Genomic DNA, 23,463 nt, shown 5'->3' on the forward strand with positions numbered 1-23,463 from the left:
CTCTGATGTTATGATCCACTTTGAGAACAAAGGGCAAACAAGGAGAACAACTTAATAATAAATATTTCAACAGTTTAAAATTTAAATAACTAACCTTCCAAATTTGTTTTGTTAGTTTGCTTAACTTTTATTGCTTTTGAAGTTACTGTTATACAGTTATCAAAATACTATAATGATGATGAGCTCAGATGAATAATTCCAAGACTAGAGATAAAGCTTAAACAGTGTGCCTGGAAAAGAGGGAGAAGAGTACAGCAGATGCTGTTGATGTCCCCTGTGCTTGAGCACTGGGGTTTGTTATCATTTTGACTATTTACATCTATTAGTGATGATCCTCTTGCCTTAATTCAGTCTCTGAGAAATATGGTTTGAGGACATTCTGTTGGATGTTTGGTAAATGAATCAACAAAGATTTATCAAGTAGCTAATCTGAACCAGACCCTGGGTGACTCAACTTGCTGTACTGAAGAAGATATTCTAGATTGGAGCTGGGTAACCACTCAGAAGTATGAACAGTGGATCTACATGTATAGTCTATGTTAGATTGTTCTCTATCAGGGGGAGGGCAGGGAGGGAGGGAAAAAATATAAAACTCAAAAGCTTGCAAAAAAAATAATTGTTGAAAACTACCATTGCATGTACCTGGAAAAAATAAATAAAATATTTCCTGCAAAAAAAAAATGGGTACAACCCTGTTTATTAGGGAGGTCATAGTAAGAAAGAAACAAGAAAGCTATGACATCATATAGAAAACCTCATTATACTGTTTTCTAGAGAATAGAATTTTTAACATGCATCATCAAAGCCTAATAGGATTTTCCAGTCAAAGAATTATAAATGTAGAGCCAAAAGAGCCCTTTTAGTAAAATCTCCTCATTTTGTTATTTCTCACATTGAAATATTGAGAGCAGGAGGTTTCCCTGATTTTCTTTTTGCTTCTTAACACAGTATTTTCCACACACTATCAACTTAATTTATGCTTATTCGTTCAAGTCAATTCATTTCTTCATTTTTCATTCAGAGGATTTATTAATGAAACAAATAGGAACTAGCATGTACAAAGCATAAGAGGTAATGTGGCCTTCAAGTCCTATTCCCTTATTCCACAAAGGACACAGAATCAAAACTGTTTCAGAAATGCCTGCCAAAAGTTGGAAAAAATGCTTTTTTCTTTTCATGTCAGCCACCTTTGGAGTAGTTAATGACAGATACCAACTTTGGTAAACATAGATTTTTCTACATTTCTCTTTTTAACACCAACCTACAGCCAACTTTCACCAAAGGAATGTGAACACAAGCGCCCCAGTTTCCTGATCCCTTAGTCTCCCAGAAGATTTGCTTCTGGTCCAACCCTGAGACTGTAGCTTTTTCAAAGCAATCCCTGTCCTTGTGGGGGTAACTGCCTCAGCAAGGGCTGCAGCCACAGCTACCTGAGGCCCAGAAATAAATGTTCTTACCACCAAGTCCTACCAGATCATTCAGTATCAGTAAAGGATATGATTTTATCAGTGGAAAGGACATCAAAGAAGGGTCAGGACCATCTGCTTTGGCACTGCTTCCTAAAGATCTTTCCATCTGACTTGCAACTGATACTCTTCTCATAAGTATGATCTCCATTACAATGTGAACTCTAATGGGAGTAGAGATCACATATCGACTTTTCTATTTGTATCCCTGGATCTTTGAACATCAGAAGTCTTAATTAAAAGCTTTTTAATTTGTTCATTTGGGTATGTGTTAATGGAATAATTATCACATGCACTTAATATATATGAGGCAAAGTAGCTTAGTGGATAGATCTATGTTGGAATTAGCATTATCTGGGTTCAGTTCTGCCTCAGACACAAATAAGCTATGTGGCCTTAAGTAAATAGTTCAACTTCTCCACATCCTTAGTAATTAAACCTACTAAGTGGCAGGCAAGTAGTTGTTTGGTGAAGGGGAATTCCGCACCAAGAATGCCTAGTGTTTGTGGATAATGCAGGAGTAAAGAACCCCCCCCTTCCCAAACAGCACATACATATAGTTACATAATTTTCCATCATGTCTCCTGTTTCTGTTTTGAGATTATCAATCCTAACTGCAGGATTCTTTGACATTTCTCCCACTTCCTCTGACTCTCCAAACAATGTTAGTGGTGATTCAGGTACTGACACAATTCTGGGTTTAGGCAACTTAGCATCCTCCTGTCATCCTTACTTATTTATAGGTGAGGAGCTTTTCTTTGGGCCCTTAAAGAACAGGTGGTTCTCTTGGATGCCTCTACCCCTACCCTGTGGGGCTTTTTAGATAATCCCTTAAGCTTTGGAAATATGCTCTGCTAAAATTGACTTTCTAATTAATTTCTTTATTTCTTTTCTAGATTTTTTTGATCAATGAGGATTTGTTTTTTAAGCACCTATTATGTGTGCTAAGTACTGGAAATATGAAGACAAAAGTGAACCAATCTCTGTTCCCCAAAACCTTACATTCTATCGGGGAGAGACAATGTGGCGAGAAATAAAGACATTATATAAAAAGAAGAGATACAAGATGGGAGAATTAGCAGTTGGAGGAACTAAGAAAGATACCATGTAAAAGATGACCCTTGAGCAGAGTCCTGAAGGAGTCTACTCAGTTAACAAGCATTTATTAAATGTCCTGTGCTAAGCCATGGGGATACCAAATAAATAAATAAAACACTGGTTCCTGCCCTCAAAGCACTTACCTTCTAACTGGGAAATGTAACATGTTAATGACATAGCATATACATATATACACATGTGTCTCTGTGTGTATGTACATGCACACATATACAAAAAGAAAATTGCAGGCTATATGAGGAGAGAAGATATTTAAATGTAAGGACTGGGAAATGTTTCCTATAGAATGTGAGCTTTGAGCAGAGACTTAAAGGAAACCAGGAAAATGAGGGAGCAGAGCATTCCAGGTTTCAGAGAAAGCCACTGCTATGACACAGAAACATGGCTTACAAAGTAGGGGAAGTACATGGCAAGATCACATAGAATAGTTGAAAAAGAGATAGAACACTGGAAAGGTATGAGGCTGCCAGCTTCTGAAGGGCGTTAAAAGTCAAGGGACTTTCGAATTTGATTTTAGATGTAATGGAGTGCCACTGCAGCTCACTGAACTGCATGGTCAAACTTCCACTTTAGGAAAATCACCAGCACTTGAATGAAGGACAGATTGGAGTGGGGAGCAACTTGAGTTAGAGAGATCTTTTCAGGCTAAGCATCATAAGAGGCAGAGATGGGGAGAGAGTGAACTCTTACTTTGATGTTACTTTTTTCCCCAAGGCACCTTTCCTTGGGGGGGGGGGGGCTGGGGGGAGGATAAGTGGCAGTTGAAATTAAGTGTTTTGCTCAGGGTCACACAACTAGTGTCTGAGACCACATTTGAATTCAAGTCTTCCTTAGTCCAAGTCCAAGTGCTATTCACTGCACTGCCTAGTTGCCCTTGTACTTTCTTTAAAAACAAACTCAATGGGAAAAGGGAAAAAATGCCATGACCTAAAAGTGATTTCTAGTCCACTCTGGGCACTTGTGAGACAGTATAGCACCCTTGTGTTTGGAAGTTTAACATTTTCTGAGAAACAAATTCCAATTATCCCTCAACCACATTCAAACGCCACTCAGTCAGCCTTTTCCCCTAAGACAAATCCCTATTGAGGATCTAATTCAGTATTTTCTCAACTGCCCCTGAGCTGAATTCCTAGAAATATAGTAGATTGTCTTTATCCTTGAAGTAAAGACCATATATTTCCACCTTTCCTTACCTAATCAACTTTTCTGCTCAGTGATTTTCTTCATCTCATACTTCCTAACCCTAGCCTCATTTTAAGAATATAAAATGTCAATCTGGAGGAGTTTAAAGATACATTAATTCTATGAGGGAGTTCTCTGGTTGGCTTCAATTACACCAGATTGGTCATAAAAGCAAGACTTCCTATTTTCTCTTATTCCCACCTTTATAGTGGAATAGATTATTTAAGGTTTTGTTCTTCCTCTTTGCCTTCCTTATTCTCTATTTTTCAAGGTTCTCCCTTAATTCAGAAGCTCAAATACTTTTCTAGTTCCCCTGTTCCTTAGGTTTCAAGCAGACTCAGGCCAAATTAGAGGGTAGAGGAAAGGTGTTGTCTTAAGAAGAGATCTTTCACAAGGGACAAAGGAAGGATTTCCTATTGAGGAGAGGTGCTCCAACATTCCTATTTGCAGATGATGTCATACTAATTGTAATCAAGCTAGAGAACAATACTATACAGAAAAGGGATTGGTCTTTTTTCCTAAGTACCAAAGAATAGCCTAAGGAGCAATGACTAGAACTTACAGTCAGAAGTTGACTAAGAAAAGCCTTCCGAACAATTAGAGCTATCCCCAAAGTCTAATGTACTGCTTGGGGAAACAGTAAGTTTACCATCACTAGAGGTCTTCAAGTTAAGACTAGATGTCATGGGGGCAGTTTGGTGGTACAGTGGATAGAGCATGGACCCTGGAGTCAGGAGGACCTGAGTTCAAATCTGTTCTCAGACACTTAATAATTACCTGACTGTGTGACCTTGGCAAGTCATTTAACCCCATTGCCTTGCAAAAAAAAAAAAAGACTAGATAAGATGCATCTTATCTGTAGAGTATGTGGGGAGAAGGGGACTCATTTTTTTTCATTTCCTAGTTAGGTGGGATGAGATGTCTTTTATGACCCTTCCATCATGCAGATATTGCTATCTGTGGGCTCCAAGAAGATCAGAAGAACACAAGAGACTGCTTTAGCTATGGAGGGAGGAAAAACAAAGTGGGTGGAATGTTTACTTTGAGCAATTGATGTTATGATAAACAACAGTTCAGTGGGAAATGAGTTAAAATCAGACCTCAATCTGTTAATAAGTTAAGTTATCTTACTGAAGAGAGTGCTGGAGACAAAAGGCAAATGGATTCTGGAATGGACAACAAGGAAAAAAGCACCTGGCATGTGTTTTGGAAATTGGGCTGTGCTTTCAAAGATAAAAAGGAGTCACATGGGATTGTGGGTTTCCAGACATTTGACTTCTCTTCATAAGGGTGATGATTTATTTTTTGTTTCTATGTGATAATTTCTAGCCTAATTGAAGGAGGATTACAGTCTCTGTGTTTTTTTTTAAATTGATTAAGACTACAGGGAAGTCTGCCTTTCACTAAAATCCTCCCAGTGCTATGCCATGGTTGAGAATCATATATACAAGAGTTAATGAAGAATGAAAAGAGATAACCTGGAGAACATAGAAGACACAAGGCAGACACAAGCACGCTGGTATCACAATGCAGATAACAAAAGTTGCAAATGGCCAAAGGTGGGCCATTGACATATCTAGAATAAGAAGCAAGGGCTAGTCAGCTCAAATGGTTCCCTGGACACCCTCCTCCTCCAAATGTTCAAAGAACAAAGGCCTTTACTGCATTCTGTAATGCATTCTCCTTTAGAGGCATAAAACAATAAGAATTTCACCAGCAAGCAAGGTGTGGAGAGATTCTTCTGTTCTTTGGAAGGAGTCGAAAGAATGACCACTGTGTGATCATGTCAATCCAACCCAACAAAATTCAACATTCATTCACTTATTGGTAACTAGGTATAAGATGTACTACTAGCCTTTGTTCACATAAAGACTAAAGATAAGACAGCCCTTGACATCAAAACACTTATGATTCTATTGGGGGGCCCTCCATCATGTAAACAAAGAAGTGTAGAGATGATTATTTGGGGGGGCACAGAAAACACTAATATCCAGGGAGAAAAGGAAAAATTTCTCATAGGATGTGGTTCTCATGCTGGGCTTTGTTTATTTTACTTTTTAAGAGAATAATATTTTATTTTTCCAGATATATATATATATATGTATATATATATATATATATAATTCTAACATTTATTTAAAAGAAATTTTTGAGTTCCAATTTTTCTTCCTTCTTCCCTCTTCTCCCCCTCCTATGGTGCTAAGTAATGTAATATAGGTTATATATGTGCAATGATGCAAAATATATTTCCATATTAGTCATGATGTAAAAGACCAAACAAAAAAATGAATAAAATAAGAAAAGTGGAAAATGGTATGCTCCGATTTACATTCAGTCACCATCTATTCTTTCTCTGGATATAGATAGCATTTTTCAATATGAGTTCTTTGGGACTCTTTTGGATCACTGTATTGATAGAGTTAAGTCACTCATAGTTGATCATCATGCAATATGGCTGTTACTATGTTCAGGTCAGGATTTGAACTCAAATCTCCCTAATTCCAAATTCAATACCTCATTTATCAACCCCCCAGGTCATATCCTTTCCTGGTTCCAACTAATATAAAACTTCCTTTGCTTAATCATGCAATTTCTAAGGTAAGATTATTCCTTTCTCTATAAAGTAAGTATGATGTCAATGCAGCTAGTGCACCTTCTGAAGCATCACATCCTATAAGGATATTATAAACATTAGAATGCCATTGACTTAATAAATGAATAATATACTTTGATACACTAAACCTAAAGATACAACTTGGAGATTAAAGGCTTTGATTATCAAGAATACTTAACTAAAAATCACAGATTATCAGGCTAAGCACACTTTGGGGAATACAGGTTCCAAACAAACTAACCACTCTAAGCAAATTCTTGGATGAGGAATCATAAGTGGAGGAAATGATTCTCAAAATACAGAGGAAGGAAAGCCCAAGATGAAACCAGCAATATTTGCATCTTATATAGATTTGTGTTCTTCCCCCCCTCTTATTAAGGTTAAATAGGGATGAAAAAATTGAAGTTAATTTTTTTCTTTCCTGAGTTATTCATTCATTTAATATCTATGTGAGTGACTATATTGATTAATATATATTTGAGCCACGACTAGGCCAGGAGAACTGGACCTTTGCCACAGGGAACCAAAAATCAGAGGATACAAAAATGTTAAATGATGATTTTTAAGCAATTGTACAATTTGATCAATTAATTACACATTTGCATTCTTTCAACAGATCAGTGTTAGTTAGCAAGAATAATTCAGTTAACTAAGAAATAACCATGTAACTTAACTCCCCCTGGAAGTTCAGTGATCAAAGATAATTCCAAAATCTGAATGCAGATCAAAACATACTATATTTTCACTTTTTTCTTTAACGCATTGTTTCTCCTCCTTTTGTTATGACTCTTCTTTCACGGTGATGAATATGGAAATTTGTTCAACAAAATGGTACATGTATAATCTATTATTGGATAACTCATTAATTAAAATGGGGAGGGGAAAGGGAAGAGAAGAGAAGAAAGTAGAAAAATGTAGTACTCAAAAGTTTACAAAAAGGTGAATGCTGAAAACTATCTTTGCATGAAATTGAAAAATTAAAATAACGTAAAAAAAGAGAAAGAACTAATCATATAGCTAGCTTCTTTTAACCCTTCCCCAATATGCATATACCAAGAGAGCTCTCATCTGAATTAAATTCTCTCTCCTCCCCTCTGTCAGGTAGAACCAGGGTCTCCCCTTTTGCTCAAAGGAATCTGTCATGACTTGCTTTATTTTCACAGGGCAGTGAAGTGCTAGGAGTCAGGAAGACCAGATTTCATATCTGGCTTCAGACACATATGTCTCTGTGACCCCGGGCAAGTCACAGCTTTGTTTGCCTCAGTTTCTCATCAGTAAAATAAACTGGAGAAGGACATGGGAAACCACTCCAGTATCCTTGGGAAGAAAACTTCATATGGCTTCATGAAGAATTTGACATGATTAAAACATAACTAAACAATCACAAAACCCCTTTTCACACTGTAGATCCAAAGTTCATTTGCCAGTAAGTACCCTTGTTGGGGAGGAGGTGACCCCAAAGTTGCAAAAATCCCTGAAGGCGTTTGCTTTTGTCTTGTAGCCTCAATATAGGATCTGCCATTAGAATTGTTGCTGTTGAGTCTCCCTTTAAACCTTCCTAAATCCAAATTGCTGGTCTTTCTCTCTTCCCTCAATCCATCTCCTCCGGCTCTTTGCTGTTTTAGTTCACATTCTCTTAACCCCTCCCTCTTTCCCAGGCATATATAACTAAATTCTATTACAAGAGCCTTTTCTTAACTCCTGATACCCTCCCCTCCATCCACCTACTGACCCATCTCTCTTTTTGTCTTTCAAAATCCACAGAGAAAAAGGTAGCCTATGCCCTATCTTTCTACTCTATCACTGCCACCATCCCCGCTTCCAATCACCTACAATGTGACACCAGCTTTCCCTAATACCCACTCTTCTCTGACAGCAAAATTTTTCATTAGTCCCACCACTGTTTTCACTAATTGAAATGCTTGGAACTTCTGGGTTCTTCCCTCCCTTTCCACATTCTATATCTGATAGCTGTTTTCCTATGTGTTTCCATCTCTCTATTCCCAATGCAACCAGTGAATCTCTTATGTCTCCAAAGATTGTTTTCCTTTTAAGTCAAATATAATACATTTGCCTTATAACATTAAAAGCTGTCCAGCTTGTCAGTGATTCTTCTTCACTTTTTTCTGTTCTTTTATATGGCAGTAAAAATACTTCAATGAATTCTTCCTTTTTGTTTTTCATTTGTGGCTACTACCCCTGCCTTTTTTTTTATAATGTCATTATATATTTTATAATGTCATTATTAAAATGTCATTAAAAAAAGTTTATTTAAGGCAATAGGGTAAGAGTGACTTGCCCAAGGTCACACAGCTGGGTAATTATTAAGTGTCCGAGGCTGTATTTAAACTCAGGTCCTCTTGACTCCAGGACCAGTGCTCTATCCACTGCACCACCTAGATGCCCCCTAATACCCTTGTCTTTAGTCCTCCTTTTTCCCTTCCTACCCTCCCAATGAAAAAAAAAAAACAAGATGCCTGATCCAGTATGCATAATCAAGAAAAAGAAATTTCTACACTAGTCCTACCCCAAATTCTGCATGTTGGTTTCATCGCTTCTATCAAGAGATGCTACCTGATCTGCTACAGTCCAGAAAACTTCAACTACTCCATGAAGCCTTCCCTGAGTCCTTCCCTGGGTATTCACCTCCTCTCATCTCACAATGCATTTTGTTTATAAATATCTTAATTGCTTATCATGTATTAGTGTGCATGTAATCAAATGCAATTCAGTTAAAATAAAAAATAAACCAAACTGTGCCCTTACCAAGTCTCAATATGCTAGGTATATTGTGTCCCTACTATGTATATTTAGCACTATGCTAAAAGCCAAGGACACAAAAACAAAAACAAAATAGTCCCTGACTTCAGGGAGCTTACATTTTATCATCCCATCTTCCTGGAAGACTATAAACCCTACACGTGCAAGGTCAGTACTTTAGTGAAACTATTTCTCTCTCTCTCCTTTCCCCTCTCCCCCACCTCCATCTAGTGCAGGATTCTCTCTCTCTAGCAGGTATCTTTTAAAGATTTGTCTAATTAAACTCATACATATATGCAAGATAGTTGGAGAGAGCATACCAGAGATCATGGACCAATTAGGATGCCATGCCATTAATACAGAAAAGTGGTAATGGGGGTAATTTAATTAATACTGTCTGATTTCCCAAGTGCAGGGCACTGGGCTAAGCCTGGGGGAAGATGCACAAAGAAAATGGAGTATTATTCCCATTTTACAGATGAGGGAACTGAGAAAGAAAGAGGTTCAGTGATTTGTCAGATGTACCTTTCGAACCTCATAAAGGATAACAATTTTTGCTCATTTTTCTAAATGACAGAATCATGTAACCTAGCAACTGCTGCCTAATTTTTATGTAAATTTTAAATGTTTAAGTGACTTGCCAGAAGTATCTTTCTGGCTTCTCATAAAAGGCAGCATTTCCCTGCTTATATTTACAAATGACACACTATCATGTATCTTAGCAACTGCTGACTTTTTTTTTTACCAACATAGCAACTGAAGACTAAATTGCTGTAAGAATATTTCATATTTTAAAGCATTCAGTTTCCTCAAGTGAGATTTTTCATGGAATTGTGAGCTAAAATGTCTTAACATGAATTCAAGAATTAAGTAGACTCAAAATATGACACTTGAGAGAGGGCTTAAATGAGGCAATTAAAAAAAAAACCCTGAAAAAAAACCCAAAGTTAACAAACAAGTAAAGAAGACTGATCTCAGGTGCTGGTACAATCTATCAGGTGTAGTGAAATTTCTGCTTTTTTAAATTACTTTTAAGGTTTCCTAGACATGCACAAAGTTATAAAAATGCCCTGTTCAGTGACAGATTTATAGGTGAAAAAAATTGGAATGAAATAAAGTCAAGAAAAGTTTTATAGGAATCAAGGCTCAGAGAAAAATACTCAAAGCATCTTAGATTTTTGTATCATGATCTAATCATTCATCAGTCACAAAGATGAATCACTGTTTGGACTGATTAGTCATCAGACTGGGAATATATACAATATATATTAACACACATATAACATGGTAATACAGGAAGTATCTATGATTTCATCAATGTGGGAAACTCCCTTCACAGATGGCCACTCTTGAGAGATGTAGCAGATGTCTCATGGAGTTGCAAGTGGAATGGGATTCTTTCTGATTTCAAGCCCAGCTTCAATCCACTATCCTGCCTCTACCAGTCTGCCGTTATATAGGAATTATGATCATGTCACAGATGTATTAGAAACAGATCAGTTTCAAGAGCAACAATTTACAATTAATTTTCCATACAACAGGAAAGATTCTCTAAATACTTAATATAATTTAGAATCAGGAAGACTCATCTTCATGAGTTCAAATCTGGCTGTGAGATCCTAGGCGAATCACTTAACCCAGTTTACCTCAGTTTCCCTATCAGTAAAATAATCTGGAGATAAAAAAAATTGGCAAACTAATCCAATATCTTTGCCGAGAAAACACCACATGGGGTTACGAAGAGTCAGACACAGCTAGATACAGCTGAACAACAATCTGAACCGCTTAGAAGTTTAACTGCTTTTTGTTAGCATCAGGGCTTGAAAGCAGGAAGGGACCTCAAAGGTCTCACCATGCTAAAACTAGGTCCCCAGTTGTATTTAAACAAAAAATTCATAGTTCTTATGATACATGATACTATCACTTGTAAACAGTGAAATCAGAAAGGTACTTAATGCAAGTCATTTCAACAGGTGATGTGACTCACTCAAGGTCACACATATAAAGAAGCAAGATTTGAAGCAGACGTCTCATTTTCTTTCCTCTGGACCAACTATTTTCTCCACTACACCACAGTTATTCTGAAGCATTGGGATTTAGAATCTATTTTTTTTTAAAGATGAGCTTCCCATAAACATCAATAATTGATCTATTGGGGTGGTTAGGTGGCACAGTGGATAAAGCACCGGCCTTGGAGTCAGGAGTACCTGGGTTCAAATCCGGTCTCAGACACATAATAATTACCTAGCTGTGTGGCCTTGGGCAAGTCACTTAACCCCATTTGCCTTGCAAAAACCTAAAAAAAAAAAATAATTGATCTATTGTATTAACATTTCTCTGAAAACATTGTCCTTGTCAAATATATTATACTAAATATTAGCTAGTCTGGGGATGAAAGATTCATACAAAAAGACTTCATTTTCTTAGTAAGGCTTTAACTAAATTAAAAATTAAAAAGATTTTGAATTAGACTGGTTTCCTTTGCATGATACAGACTACTTAGACAGCAATGCTAGCAAAACTACTCTTGTTTTTTTTTTCCTCTAAACTAGATTTGAGGCAGAATAGTTAATTTAATTGCTGACCACAAGGAAGCTCCTAAGCTTGGGCCCTCCTGCCATCTAAAGCAAGACACCGAAAATACTTGTAGCCCAAATCTGACCTTCTATTTTTGTTTCAGGGTGGTATATTGGCCTCAGCAAGCCTTATATGCGTCCAGTTGGTGGACTGCCAACTTCTGCAAAACCTGGAATCCATGAGCTTGGTTCATCCTGGGGATTTTGCAATGGACCTCACTAGGAGTAAGACTGGCAGATAGCAGTCCGGCTGTTTCTAGAGCAGGGCTCCTGTCCTGGGCTGCTGCTGGTTGACACGTTAAAAGGAGGAGGCTTGCCGGTATCTCATGTCTTTGGGAACCATTCTCAGAAGCCGTGTGTGGGTTTCTTGGACTAGAGGGCTTTTAGGGAAACAACACCCAGAGGAGACACTGCTGCTGAGATCCCACTCTGAGCAGGCCCCTCCCCTCCCCCCAAAGAGCTGAAGTGACAAAAGGAGAGGTCCGTCTTTTTCACACACATCCAAGACTTTCTAGAAAAATTGTAAAGCCTAAGGAATGTCCAAGGCCCGCGGCAAGTTTGTCCCTGCAAGACGCGCGAGGGGGGCCGTGGGGCAGCTCTCAACAGCGAGCCGGGTTTTGTGAGGGTGACTTGGGAGCGGATTGGAGGGAGGAGGAGATGAGACCAAAGGGAAGGTGCCAAGGCCACTCGCTTCCCTGGAACCGCCTTCTCACGGCGCTCTTTGGGGAGAATTACTGTTGAGGAGCTGCTCAGAGCCCAAGTTAGCTGGAGATTGTGGGAGGGGGAGGTGAGCAGCCGCTGCCCGGGCACTGGGCGCCTCCCTGGTCCCCAGAGCCCGGCTGGCCTCCCCGCGCCGGCCGGGAAGGCTGGCGAGCAGGCACCTCTCAGCGTCTCCTGCCATCACTGCCCCCCCCCCATGAGCTGCCACTTCGGACTGGCCCTGGAGGCGGGAGGAAGGCTGGGGGAGGCGGCCCGGAGCCCCGGGCGAAGTGCCCAGGTGATGCTCGTCTCTTCCCCGCCCGCCCGCCGCCTTGCTCCCTCCTCCAGCTTCCAGAACCTGCAGCCCCCCAGGGGGCCCGGGGGCGGGGGGGCCCGGGAGGCTGGGGCGGGGGCCCGGGGGCCCGGGGGCCCGGGAGGCTGGGGCGGCTTCTGGAGCAGCCGCCGGGGGCAGCGCGGGCTGCAGCTGCGGCGCAGACAGCGCGGAGAGGGCCGGGCCGAGGCAGGCGGTGGCGGGCTGCGCCCCCGGGCTGCCAGCAAGGGGGGAGGGGAGGGGAGGGGAGGGGAGGGGGAGAGGCGGCGGTGGGGGTGGGGGCGGGCGCTAGGCGCACGTTCGAGCCGAGCCCGGCCGGCCTCCTCCTCCCCTGGGTGCCCAGGGCCGGGCTCCTCTCCAGCCCCCCCACTGCCCCTCGCCTTTACCTTCGGGTCCCGGGGCGGGCGGGCTGGGCGAGGCGAGGCCAGGGCGCCCCGGGCTGGGCTCACAGGGGGCGGCTGTCCTCCAGGGTGGGAGGCCGCCCAGGAGCGCGGCTCATGGCTCGTGTGCGCGGAGGGGCGCGGGGCGGCGGCTTCCTCCTCCTCCTCGGGCCGGGGCTGCCCGCTGCCCGCTGCCCCCCGCCGTGCCGCCCGGGCCGCCGCCGCTGACGCTACTGCCGCCGCCGCGATGCCGCCGCGATGCCGCCCTGCCCGGGCTGCGGCCAGCGCCGCCCCGCGCCCGCCCCGGGGAGGGGCCTCCCGCCCCCTGCCCACCCGCGGCGCGCCCCGCTCAGCCCGACCCACTCCGGAGCCCCGAGCCCCGAGCGCCGGCCGGGCAAGGGGCAGGCGGCGGCTGCAGCCCCCCCCACCCCGAGCTTGTATGTGAGTGAGAGTTGTGTGTGTGTGTGTGTGCGTGTTTGTGTGTGCGCGCGCGCGCGCGTGTGGCCTTTGCACATGCCCCCGCCCCGGCCCAGAAGTGGGGGGCGGGAGGAGGGGGCTCCAAGTAGCCACACAAGCGCCCCGGCCCCATGCCTCTCCGGAGGGCCCTGGCCCCCTCCCTTCGCCTTCGCTCCTGTCCCGGCCGGGCCCGGGGGGGTCCCCACTCCGGGCAGCCCCTGGGCAGAGGCCACCACACCTGACCCGCCGAGCAGGGGGCCCCCCCGCTTCCCCAACGCGGCGGGGAGCCCCCCACCTTCCCGTCCGCACAGCCCGAGGAGCCTTCCAGCTCTGCGCCGCCCGAGCCCCGGCTGCACTTCGCCTTTTGGAGCGGAGCGCCCACGTCGGGGCGGCCCGGCGGGCGCTTGGGAAGCCTCCTCCTCGCTTCCTGGGCCCTCCTCTCCCCTGCCCAGGGCCGCCCCCAGCCTCCTGCCTACAGTCGGATGGCAGCGCTGCGGCCCAAGGTGCTGCCCCGGAGAGGGCAGCTGCAGACACGTGTTCCCGGAGCATCACCAAGAACAGCAGACTCTCCGCAGGAGTCGGACGAGCACCCGCCTCCCATCGGCCAGGTGGCTGGCAATGGGACCAGCAGGCCCTTCTCTGGGAGCTCACAGGGCCCCTCTCCCTGTTCCTCCCCTCTTCTATCTCGCACATAGGACGAGCCTCATTCAGTGCTCGTTCTAAGCAGAAGCGCCCTGGCTTCCTCTTTGAGACGCTTCCTAAGCCTCTGCTCTGCAGCCCTTCATTCCTTTCTGGAATGCCCACCAGGCTGCTCAGGAGACACCTCTACCCCCAACCTTATAGCCGAGGCCGGCCCAGAAGAGGACCTTCCTTTGCCCAACTGCTCAAAGAAATTGCCAAGATGCCAGATGGACAGGTGGAGCATCTGGGGGGGGGGGCTTATTAGAGGGCATTAGGATATTCCAGAATATTGGGCACAGAAAAGTCTCTCCAGAACCTAACAAACTCAACATGGGCTGCAATAGCCCAAGACTGGCCCTCCAAGAGAAGGGGCAGTTCCTTTTTCTCTAAATGTTAGGAAATCTTTGAGCGGATCAAAATTTGCATTTCTAAGTAGAACATAAACATATATAGAATAGGAAAGGTTAAATTGTTTATATTCTAAACAGTTGGAGAGTTGCCTCCATCTTGGCTTTGAACACAAGGCAATGCTTGCCCCTGGTGGGTCCTGGATGATGATGGTTGTCCTTCCTTCCTGGAAAGGACCATGACAGCGTGGAAGTGATGCCATGACAAGCCAGTGAATTGGAATGGGGTGAGGGGGTGCTGTAATAAGTCATTAGTCTCACTTTCTCCTCCAGAGACACGACTGAGTACAGTGGCCAGATATGGATCAGGACCCGACTGAAGTTGACCCTGGATGAAGGGCAATCAGGGTTAAGTGATTTAAATTCACTTGATTAAATTCGCTTCAGATCCTCCTGACTTCAGGGCTGGTGTTCTACCCACTGTGCCAACTAACTGCCCAGATAGTTAACAGATGCTTGTTGAATTGAATACTGTGTATCAGTCCAGATCTGCCTTAATCTTTTCTTCTGGCTAAACATGCCCGATTCCTTCAAGAGATCCCTCCATAGCATGGTTTTCAGTCCTTCCACATCATCCTGGATCAAACACTATGTGAGCTTCTGTATGCTGAAACCTCTTCTAAAAGGAAATCCCTAGAACTGAAAAGAGTTCACTTTGACTGATGGACTTCAGTAGTTGGTCCATCTTAGGAAAATTCTAGAACCAAGTGATCTCCCTAAAGCACTGATCTAACCGCATCAACCCCCAACTCAATAAACTCCTGTGACTCTCTCTTCTCCAGGATCAAATATAAAATCTTCTCTTTGGCATTTAAAGTTCTACATAGCCTCTTCCCCCTTCCAAACACACTTCCCCACTCTTCTTATACCTTACATCCTTCCCCATTCTCACTCTTATTAGACTTCCATATTAAGGGGGTTAAAAGTGTGGCATCTCCTCAATCTGGAAAATCCATGGAAAGTCTTTTTTGCCCTCCCTTGTTTCCAAAAGAAAAAAATTGAATCATGGTATTCAAAGACAAAATGTGTTGGCATTATATAATACATATATTTTATGCATTTTTGAGTTTATAAGTTTTCTGTGTTTTCTATGGCCTTCCCATGTAATTTGTGACTTCTAGAAAACTCTCAAAAAATCCCATTTAATTTCTTATGCCAATTTGTGATATATTGAAACAGAGATGGGGAAAGTTAAGATGTGGAAGGGATAATTGTGTTCTTTCCATGCTTCCATCCATTGATAGGAACCTTCCTTACTTGATCTCTCTTCACTCTTCAGCATTTGTATTGGCTATTCTCCATGCCATCTCTTCCCCCATCTCTGCCTCCTAGCTTCCCTGGCTTCCTCAAAGACCCAGCTAAAATCCCACCTTATAAAGGGAACTTTTCTGAAGCTCTCTTTGTTCTAGTGCCTTCTCTTGGTTTATTTTCTCCATTTTATTTTGTGGGTAGCTTTTTTGGACAGTGTTGTTTCCTTGTTTCCCCTCATTAGACCATGAGCCTCATTGAAAGCAAAAGCTGTCATTTGTCTTTCTTTGAATATCCAGAGCTTCACAGTGTTTGGCACACAGTTGTTTTTGTCCATGTATTTTTAATTTTATTTTTAATCTTTTCCCTCAATTACATGCAAAGGTAGTATTCAGCATTCATCCATTTGCAAGTTTATGAATTCCATATTTTTCTACCACCTTCCTTTTTCTCTGGGACCAACCTGGTAAATGTTGTACATATATGATCACGTTTTGTTGCAAAAGAAGAAATAAAGCTAAGCTATGATAAAAAGAAAAATATAAAATTGTCCTTCATTTTTGAAGGGGATCAATGATATCTCAAGTGATGTCTTGACTTCCAGGTGAGCTGGATTCAAGTAAGGTAGTGTTGCACAAAGTCATCAGCCTCACTTTTGCTGATTCCTTGAAGTTCAATGGCAAGACAAAAGTCAACTTGACTGTCATTGGGCCAGAGTTCAATGGATGAACCTGCTGTCTTCCATATCTCATCAAGCTCTAAGTATTCCATGGCACCTGCTTCAGCCATATTCTTGGTCATTGCAACAAATAGTTCTCATCTATCCATTCCACTGGGGAAACCCAATAAACTGCCTCTTCTTTTCTGGTCTGAATCAAGTTCCTATAAAGTCCATTCTTGCCTGCTTCTCCTCAAAGTCCCTCCAGTAGGGAACAGATTGAAATCAAATGTCTGTTTTCATCTACAATGCATCTTGGCTTCCCTGGCTTCTTTCAGATTCCACATCAAAGGTCATCTACAGGAATCCTTTGCTAATCCCCATTATTTCTCAAGCCTTCCTCCTCTGGTTTATCTTGTATAAACCTTCTTTTATACATAGTTTATATGTTCTCTTTTCTGGGAGCTCCTTGAAAATAGAAATTTTTTTGACCTTTTCTTAGTAGCTCCAGAGTTTAGCACAGTCCTTGACCCATAATAGGTACTTAAGATTTATTAACTGATGGCACTCCCATTCACAAATGTCTGCTTTCCTCTATCAACTGTTTCCTCATATCCCTGAGTTAAGAACAAACCAGAAACACAGTTTCCTCTACAAACTGGACAGATTGATTATTGCCAGGTCCAAGTCTGACCCACTCTCCCTGTTTCTCCTACCAATAACAGATTGATTATTGCTGGGCTCAAGTCCCACCCCTGCCCCACCCCTTTCCCACAAAAACCTAACAATGCAGTACTCTTTCTACCATAAGATGCTGGCTTCTTTCGATGGAGGATAAAAACAACGGGGAGCTGGTCTTTATGTCCCTGGTAGAACTCTTTCAACCACACCTGGAAGGGTACCTTACTAGAATGAAACCTTTGGCTATAGGAATGAAAAATCATGCATCATCATAAAACTCAGCCCAGTTCTGGCCTTTACACTTAAGCCTCCCACAAAAAACCAATTCCCTGGAAAAGGGTTTGATGATGTGTTACAATCCAAATGTCTTGCTTGCTCATTGTGCTGGCCAGAAAGAGGAGAGAAGGATAAATTTGGAACCAGGGAATACTTTGGCATAGGGACTCTATTGGATTTCCTCTGCAATATTGCTCCTATTATGGTTCACTATCTGCTGCCAACATACTTCCAGCCCCTTCTGGCTCTGGCCTTCACCAGTGACTGTTGACACAGAAGGACACCAGAGTCTAAGACTTACTGATGGTAAAAACATCGACATTAGTAATGAAGATCATTTTCAGGAATGCTTTAAAAAAAATGTGTTCTGATCAAATTGTTGAGACCTGAATCCTTTTCCTATTGACACATAATTTCAGGGATACTTTATTTTTTTTTTAAGGTTTTTGCAAGGCAAACGGGGTTAAGTGGCTTGCCCAAGGCCACACAGCAAGGTAGTTATTAAGTGTCATTAGGTCGAATTTGAACTCAGGTACTCCTGACTTCAGGGCTAGTGGTTTATCCACTGCCTCACCTAGCCTCCCAGGGATACTTTATCGTAATTGCTTATTGCTCTACAGTTAGCAGTGACTGCCAATGAATTACTTTTAATTTCTTTGTAAAGGACCCTTACTCTCCTCAAGTTTTTCTGTTAATTAATTAACAGCTTGTAAAGGAACACTTACAGGTTACCAGAAGGAGGCAGGAGAAAAGAAGCTCCTATTTCAACGAAGCCTGTAGACTAATTTTTTTTTAGATTTTTTTTTTTTTTTTTTTTTTTTTGCTAGGCAATGGGGTTAAGTGGCTTGCCCAGCTAGGTAATTTTTAAGTGTCTGAGGCTGGATTTGAACTCAGGTACTCCTGACTCCAGGGCTGGTGCTCTGTCCATTGCACCACCTAGTCACCCCTGGATTAATTTTTAATAGAGAATCTTTTGGGATGAAAATGTGTAAATTAGGGACTTATCAATGAATTCATCATTGTAGTAAACAAATTCCTGGTATGGGATTCTCCTGCATCATATCAGATTAGAACCTCTCTTGGATGACATACCTAGATATGTATGTATAGGGTATTATCTATATCTATATCATCTATATCTATATCTATATCTATATCTATATCTATATCTATATCTATCTATATCTATATCCATATCTATATCTATATCTATATATCTATATCTATGTATATATGTATATGTGTGTGTATATATATGTATATAGGTGTGTATATATGTATCTATATATCTCTGTGTCTATGTGTGTGTGAAAATTTAGTTTCCTGAGACGCAGAGAGACTAAAGAATTTATCCATGATCTTGAACAAATCACTTAATTTCTCAAAAAAAGAAGAGAAGAGATTTTTCACCTGGGAGTTTCTTCCAACACTGAAATCACTGGTCCAGTCCCTATTTCTAGCCATAGGATCACAGATACAGAGCCAAAAGGGAAATCAGAAACTATTTTGTCCAACTCTCTTATTTTATAGATAAGGAAACTAAAATCTCTGAGAGATTACATAGAAAAGATAGGATTTGCACCCAGAGAAAATGGTTCTGAGTTGGAGACAAGCTGGGTGGCACAATGCATAAACTGATGGACTTGGGAGTCAGGAAGACCTGATTCTTAATCTTGCCTCAGATACTCACTAGCTATGCATCACCCTGGGCAAATGACAACCTTAGCTTCTTCAAATGGAAATAATCATTGCACCTACCTCACAAGGGAGTTGTGAGAATCAAATGAAATAGCACATAGAAGGTACATTTAACTTTAACACCTATGTAAAATTCTTTGTGCTATGTAAATAGGATTATTATTTTATCATCCTTTTAATGTTTATTATATTAGCTATATTATTTATTCAATTTGTTATTCTTTAAAGTAACATGCTTCTTTACTTTTTTTTTTGCAAGGCAAGGCAGTGGGGTTAAGTGATTTGACCAAGATCACACAGCTAGGTAATTATTAAATGTCTGATGCTGGATTTGAATTCAGGTCCTCCCAACTCCAGGATGCTCTATCCACTGTGACACCTAGTTGCTTCCATGTCTCTTTATTTTAGGTCCTGAACACTATCCTTTCTGTAGCACTGCATGGCATGGCACAAATAATTACTTCTTAATTCATCTTTAGTTTATTTGAAATTTTTAGATATTCCTCTACTGTGTTTTCTCCAAGAACTAGATGGAGGAGAAACATACACATACATGGCTGTCTGTGTGTATATGTATAATAACCTGTCTTCCTGGAAAATAGGGATGTTTACTTTTCAACAAATGCGAGATGATTCCAGAGCACTGAAAATGCCACATAGTACGTCAAGAGAGTTTATTAGAAAGGTTTTCTATTAATTTTCATTGGGAAGAGCGAGAAAGAGATAAAGAATACTTGCAATTTCTGAAAATGCCATGTACTATCAAGAGTCAGAAAGAAACATACATTGTAGGGCATGATCAATGTGGGAATTTGTTTTGCTAGACTATGCATATTTTATTAGAAGGGTTCTCTTTTAATGGTCATTGAGGGGAGCAAGAAAGATAAAAAAAGTACTTGTAATTTCTGGAAATGCCACATACTATTTATTCAAGAGGCAAAATGAGACTTACCTTGTAGGGCATGATTGATGTGGGAATTTGTTTTGCTGAACTATGCATATTTATTAGAAGGGTTCTCTTTTAATGTTCATGGGGGAGCAAGAAAGAGAAAAATAATTTTTTTAGAAGAAAAATTTAGCTTTTGAGTTGGTCTGGACTTTATAGTAAAATCTACATTCTATATTTAACTTTAAAACTATGTACACACCCAGACTCTAAAGCTCTTTTAAATTATCCAAGCACCAGATTCCTGAGGAAACGAGTATTAAAGCTAGGTTTCTGAATGCTGCTTACATATACCATTTGACCCTCTTCTGACATTGCCTACCTACCAAGGGTCCAAGAGTCACTAAAGTCTTGACTTTTTCCATCTAGGATCTTCACCAGGACTTCCTTGCTAGAGGTTAGATTTATGGGAGGGCATGGACACAGTTCTCCACTGAACCCCCAGATAGGAATAGGCTATGATCTGGACCTTTGGAAGGAACAGCCCCATCAATTAATCATAAACGTATCAAAGTTAATACTGCTCATCATACTCTCTGAAAACTAAAACCAACACCAATTGCTTTGTAAAATGTCTTGATCATGCTGATGATAATAACAAAACTTGCACTTCCACCCAACCCATCTTACCCTACATCCTCTAGCTTACACATTCTGACACTGTTTTTGAGCTTTTGTGGGTGTTGGCTCTGGTGGAAAAGAACCCAAGTTCCTCTTCTCTACTAACAAACGCGCCAGTTTTCTGATTAAATATTCAACTAAAAATCTACCTTTTTGCCAATTGAGAGACTGAAATTCTTGCTTTCCAAAATGCTGTGAGGGTAGGTTCCCTAGAAAACTTTTTTGCAAACTGAAAGTTGTCTTAGAGGTAAAAAGCACTGTCTTGAACCTAAAATAACAAAGCTGGTGTGGTGCCAGAGGAAAGGGTGGTGCCTTAGGCCTAAAAATAAGCCCTCCTCGAGACTTGACTTCTAATTCTTCTGCAGGGAGTAGCGTGTCTTTGCACACTGAGAAATGAGAGGGTTAGTTGTTCCCACTTGAATGCTAGGGTTTTCTCCAGGCAGGCAGACAAGGTTCACTGTAAATTTGTACTTGTGTGTCCCCCAAGGTTCCCGAAGCCCTTCCCCCAGCAGTTGGAGACAGCCTAGCCATCCTTGTCTTTCACAGTAAGGTATTCATATCCCAAACATGCTCCTTGAAAGTGGCACTTGTTCTCTAGTGGTTTACTGAAAGTAGGACTCTTAATTAAAAAGATCGTAAAGGGAATGGTTGTTCTGGGCTTTGACAATGGCAAGTGGGTACATCTGGGAAGCTAATGAGGCTTTTCTAGGGAGAACACAGTCCACATCCCAAGGATCTATGGCTTTCCTGGGCAACCAGATCTGAGAGGTAGAACAAGACGATCTTAGAAAATCAAGTCTTTTCCAGTTTTACATCCTCATATTGTTTGGGGTGTGTGTGTGGGGGGCAATGGGGTTAAGTGACTTGTCCAAGGTCATACAGCTAGTAAGTATCAAGCATCTGAAGTCAAATTTGAACTCAGGTCTTCTTGATTCCAGCGGTCAGTGCTCTATCCATTGCCCCACCGAATTGCCTCTAAAAAAGGGCAGCTAAGTGGCCTTGGAGTCAAGAGGATGGGAGTTCGAATTCAGCCTCAGCTACCTGATACTTGACATTGTGGTCCTGGGCAAGTCACATTACCCTCACTGCCTAGCATCCAGGGCCATTGCAATCATCCTGATTCATATCTGCCCCTGGACCCAGATGTCTCTGGAGGAGGAAGTGAGACTAGTGACTTAGCACAGCCCCTCCCCCCACTCAAATTCAATTCATGTGTTTGTCATAGCATCACCTCCCTTAATGTCCCGGTCTTCTTCAAGAATGAATGACATGGAAAAGGGGGCACCTAGGTGGCGAAGTAGATAAAGCACTAGCCCAGGAATCAGGAGGGCCTGAGTTCAAATTTGACCACAGCCACTTAATAATTACCTAGCTGTGTGACCTTGGACAAATCACTTGAACCCATTGCCTTGCAAAAAACAACAAAAAAAAGACAGACAAACATTATATTGTTAAAACTAAGTAGCACCAAGTTATGGGCTGCAATTCAGACAGGTCTTTTGGCACTTGTTCTGGACTGCTTCTGCTTTGTCCAGGTCTGGAACTCTCTCCCTCCTCACACCTTCTTCTCTTAGAGTCCCTTAGTCCTTTTTTGTACTTAATTTGGGTACCCCTGTCTAAAGACCATTTCTGTATCTCACCCCCATTCCCATTTCTTATGCTCTACTCTCTCAAATTATTTTTCAATCTCTTTATAAATATGGTAATATATATTTATATAATAATTTATATAAAATATACATTCATATTTATGTATTACATAATATATAAAACATTTATATTTATATAACATTTATATTTATAATCCCTTTATATTTAAGTGCCCCTTGATGGCTGGGCACTTAAATAGTTGTTGAATTGGATCTGGTTGAAATGTTCTGCATATATGACAGAAGTTCTGGTCAAACATTTTTAGCAGTCCTTTTTTTTTAATGGTGCCTGAAATATAGAATCACTATGTCTCTGCTGAAATGAGAAAATGTTCTACCCCCTTGCTGGAAAATTATGAGATATTTCTATCCATAGGGGTAAAGAAAAAATTAATGCTAACAACTCCTCACTTTTCTATAGCATTTGAAGGCCCACAATAATTTTTCTCCTCAATTTTCCCCACTAAGTGCTATAGATAGAGTGCAAATATTATTATTCCCATTTTGTAGATAAGATAAAGTTTAGAATAATTAAAAATGACTTGGTCTCTTTTTGCAATGATCTGGAGCTGGGGTTTAAATCCAGATCTTCTGACTTCTGACATTATATGGCTTTAGGTCTTCCCTTATTTCTGCATGATGCCAATATATAGAGAAGTCTCTTCCTAAGCAAGCTATCTGATTTTTCTAGGAAGACTCCAAAATCCTGAATGGACAATGTAGTCTTGCCTTCTGTTTCCAGCTGATTGCATGACCCTAGTGGGCAGGATATATCTATAAAATGGAGAGGTGAGTAGCCCTCAAGATCTTCCCATACCCATTCCAGCTCCAAATCTAGGAAAATAGGAAGGGGGAGGAGAAGGGGAAACTGAGGTAGGCTGAAGATGCACTTCTGGTTGTTGATTACCAACTAGATAATTCTGCATTACTAAGCTCATGTAGGAGATATTACAGGTTAGAACAATGCATTACTACTTTAAAGACTTGCTAAGAGACCCACTTTTAAGATACAGAGAAG

General features: G+C 41.5%; 1 protein-coding gene across 2 annotated transcripts in view; it reads right to left on the bottom strand.

Moving 5' to 3' along the window:
* The window catches only part of LRRC8C (leucine rich repeat containing 8 VRAC subunit C), a 113,110-nt gene that overhangs the window by 83,436 nt on the left and 6,211 nt on the right, over positions 1-23,463 (bottom strand). The window contains exon 1 of one of the 2 annotated variants that reach the window (XM_074221710.1): positions 13,131-13,217. The exons of the other annotated variant lie outside the window; for it this stretch is intronic. The gene's annotated coding sequence lies outside the window, so the exon portion shown is untranslated. Of the gene's footprint in view, positions 1-13,130; positions 13,218-23,463 lie in introns of those variants that run through there. 2 annotated transcript variants of the gene reach the window in all.

This window comes from Macrotis lagotis, chromosome 2 (genome assembly GCF_037893015.1).
Source record: "Macrotis lagotis isolate mMagLag1 chromosome 2, bilby.v1.9.chrom.fasta, whole genome shotgun sequence".
Taxonomy (NCBI): domain Eukaryota; kingdom Metazoa; phylum Chordata; class Mammalia; order Peramelemorphia; family Peramelidae; genus Macrotis; species Macrotis lagotis.